This window comes from Epinephelus moara, chromosome 20 (genome assembly GCF_006386435.1).
Source record: "Epinephelus moara isolate mb chromosome 20, YSFRI_EMoa_1.0, whole genome shotgun sequence".
In the NCBI taxonomy this organism is placed as follows: Eukaryota; Metazoa; Chordata; class Actinopteri; order Perciformes; family Serranidae; genus Epinephelus; species Epinephelus moara.
The window spans coordinates 33,592,340-33,596,842 of NC_065525.1; the positions used below are offsets into that span (position 1 = coordinate 33,592,340).

The 4,503-nt window shown below is 28.9% G+C and overlaps 1 protein-coding gene across 1 annotated transcript in view; it reads right to left on the reverse strand.

Annotated features, from left to right (window-relative positions):
* Window positions 1-4,503, reverse strand: part of map1ab (microtubule-associated protein 1Ab) — a 129,441-nt gene that overhangs the window by 5,562 nt on the left and 119,376 nt on the right.

Genomic DNA, 4,503 nt, shown 5'->3' on the forward strand with positions numbered 1-4,503 from the left:
GTTTGAAGACTTAACTATGACATTTTTTATGCCATTTTGATGACATACTATACTATGACATTTTTTATGCCATTTTGATGGCATACTATACTGATATTTTTTGCCATTTTGATGACATACTATACTATGACATTTTTATGACATTTTGACAACATACTATACTATGACATTTTTTTATCACAATTTGACGCCATACTATACTGATATTTTTTGCCATTTTGATGACATACTATACTATGACATTTTTTATGCCATTTTGATGGTATACTATACTATGACTTTTTTTTTTTATCACATTTTGACAACATACTATACTATGACATTTTTTATCACATTTTGACAACATACTATGCTATGACATTTTTTATAATTTGATGAAAACCTATACTATGACATTTTTTATGCCATTTTGATGACATACTATACTATGACATTTTTTATGACATTTTGATGCCATACTATACTATGACATTTTTATGACATTTTGATGCCATACTGTACTATGACATTTTTTATCACATTTTGACAACATACTATGCTATGACATTTTTTTTTATCACATTTTGACGAAAGACTATACTATGACATTTTTTATGCCATTTTGATGACATACTATACTATGACATTTTTTATCACATTTTGATGCCATACTATACTATGACATTTTTATGACATTTTGATGCCATACTGTACTATGACATTTTTTATCACATTTTGACGACATACTATACTATGACATTTTTTATCACAATTTGACGGCATACTATACTATGACATTTTTTATCACAATTTGACGCCATACTATACCATGACATTTTATATGCCATTTTGATGCCATACTATACTATGAAATTTTATATGCCATTTTGATAGCATACTATTCAATGACATTACAATGAAATATTTCAGGTATGCTATGCTATGACTTATTGATTATATTTCATGCCATACTATACTATGACATTTTTTTATCACATTTTGATGCCATACTATACTAAGACATTTTTTATCACATTTTGACGCCATACTGTACTATGACATTTTTTATGCCATTTTGATGACATACTATACTATGACATTTTATATGCCATTTTGATGCCATACTATACTATGACATTTTATATGCCATTTTGATGCCATACTATACTATGACATTTTATATGCCATTTTGATAGCATACTATTCAATGACATTACAATGAAATATTTCAGGTATGCTATGACTTATTGATTATATTTCATGCCATACTATACTATGACATTTTTTATCACATTTTGATGCCATACTATACTATGACATTTTATATGCCATTTTGATAGCATACTATTCAATGACATTACAATGAAATATTTCAGGTATGCTATACTATTCAATGACATTACAATGAAATATTTCAGGTATGCTATGACTTATTGATTATATTTCATGCCATACTATACTATGACATTTTTTATCACATTTTGATGCCATACTATACTATGACATTTTTTATCACATTTTGACAACATACTGTACTATGACATTTTTTATGCCATTTTGACGACATACTATACTATGACATTTTTTATCACATTTTGAAGCCATACTATACTATGACATTTTTTATCACATTTTGATGCCATACTATACTATGACATTTTTATGCCATTTTGATGACATACAATACTATGACATTTTTTATCACATTTTGACAACATACTATACTATGACATTTTTTATCACATTTTGATGCCATACTGTACTATGACATTTTTTTTATCACATTTTGACGACATACTATACTATGACATTTTTTATCACATTTTGACGACATACTATACTATGACATTTTTTATGACATTTTCATGACATACAATACTATGACATTTTTTATGACATTTTGACGCCATACTATACTATGACATTTTTTATGACATTTTCATGACATACAATACTGTGACATTTTGATGACATACTATACTATGACATTTTTTATCACAATTTGACGCCATACTATACCATGACATTTTATATGGCATTTTGATAGCATACTATTCAATGACATTACAATGAAATATTTCAGGTATGCTATGCTATGACTTATTGATTATATTTCATGCCATACTATACTATAAAATTTTTTCTGACATGATATATCATTGATTTTTTTTTTTTTTAATGATATATGTTACAGTCTCAGGGCCTCTGTCAGGGCTGGCGTCTGTTGTGTTCTTCCTGCATTTTGTGTTTTGTATTTTCAGTGTTTCTGTTTTCTGGCAGGTGCTTCACCAAGGAATTTGAGGCAGCTGGCCATTATTTCCAGGTTCATCTAAATCATGCCCCATCCTGATCTTCTGCGATAAACTTCTTCTCCCTGGAACCATATCATGTTACTTTGGAAGTTCTATTGCTTTGCTGTATAGTGTCTTTTTGTAATATTCTAGTCTGCTTGGCATTATGTTTTTCAGTCGGTATTCTTGTGAGTTCCAAAAACATTACATTTGTTGAACTTTCACTGTTGTTAAATAAAATACACTTTACCTGCAGCATGTGGTTACTTCATTTGTTATGGTATCAGAGCCAGTCCATAACATGTAGTATACTATGACTTTTTTTTTTTTTTACAGCATATTGTACTTTGACTTTTGTATAGCATACTATACTATGACTTTTACAGCATACTATATATGTTACACTATTCATTTTTTATGATGTGTGATACTGCCCCAGGGCCTCAGCTAGGGCTGGTGTCTGATGTGTCGTTGCTGTGTGTTATGTTTTGTATTTTCAGTGTGCCTGGTTTCTGACTGGAGGTTCGCCCAAGGAATTTGAGGCAGCTGGCCACTGTTTCCAAGTTCCTTTAAAACCTGCCCCATCCTGGTCTTCTGTGATAAACTTCTCCCTAGCACCACGCCATTTTACTTTGAAAGTTCTTTTGATTTACTGTATAGTTTCTTTATGCATTATTGGACTTTGTTTGGTAGTATGTTTTTCAGTCAGTATCTTTTGTTAGTTTTAAAATTATTACATTTGTTGAACTTTTACTGTTGTAAAATAAAGTTTGTTTCTTGTATTTTAACTAAAGGGTGTGCTTCCTTCATTTATTAAGTTTTCATAGCCAGTCCATAACACATACATTACTATGACATTTTTTATGGCAGGCTAAATGATTATTTTTTTAACAAATTCCTTGCTATGACAATTTTTATGGGGTACTATGACTTTTTTATGGCATACTGTACTATTACTTTTTTTAATCATACTACACCAAGACTTTTTCATCATAATATACTGAAATTTCCTTATCATACGAAACTATGACTTTAGTCATACTATGCTATGAATTTTTGGATCATACTATACAAAGACTTTTTTTGACATACTATACTATGACATTTTTTTAAATCACATTTTGACGACATACTATACTATGACATTTTTTTTTATCACATTCTGACAACGTACTATACTATGACAATTTTTATGCCATTATGACGCCATACTATACTATGACATTTTTATCACATTTTAATGCCATACTATACTCTGCCATTTTTTTTAATCACATTTTGACAACATACTATACTATGACATTTTTTTAATCACATTCTGACAACGCACTATACTATGACATTTTTTATGCCATTTTGATGCCATATTATACTATGACATTTTTTATGCCATTTTGACGCCATACTATACTATGACAATTTTTATGCCATTTTGATGACATACTATACTATGACATTTTTATGACATTTTAATGCCATACAATACTATGACATCTTTTAATCACATTTTGACGACATACTATACTATGACATTTTTAATTAAATTTTGACAACATACTATACTATGACATTTTTTTTTCACATTCTGACAACATACTGTACTATGACATTTTTTATGTCATTTTGACAACATACTATACTATGACATTTTTTTTTTATCACATTTTGATGCCATCTGTACTACATTTTTTTTTATCACATTTTGACGCCATACTATATTATGACATTTTTTTTTTATCACATTTTGACGACATACTATACTATGACATTGTTTTTATGCCATTTTGACGCCATACTATACTATGACATTTTTTATCACAATTTGACGATATACTATACGACGACATTTTTAATCAAATTTTGACAACATGCTATACTATGACATTGTTTTTATGCCATTTTGACGACATACTATACTATGACATTTTTTATGCCATTTTGATGCCATACTATACTATGACATTTTTTATCACATTTTGACGCCATACAATACTATGACATTTTTTATCACAATTTGACGCCATACTATACTATGACATTTTTTATGCCATTTTCATAACATACAATACTATGACATTTTTCATGACATTTTGATGACATACTATACCATGACATTTTATATGCCATTTTGACGCCATACTATACTATGACATTTTTTATCATATTTTGACGCCATACTATACTATGACATTTCTTCTCACATTTTGACGCCATACTATACTATGACATTTTT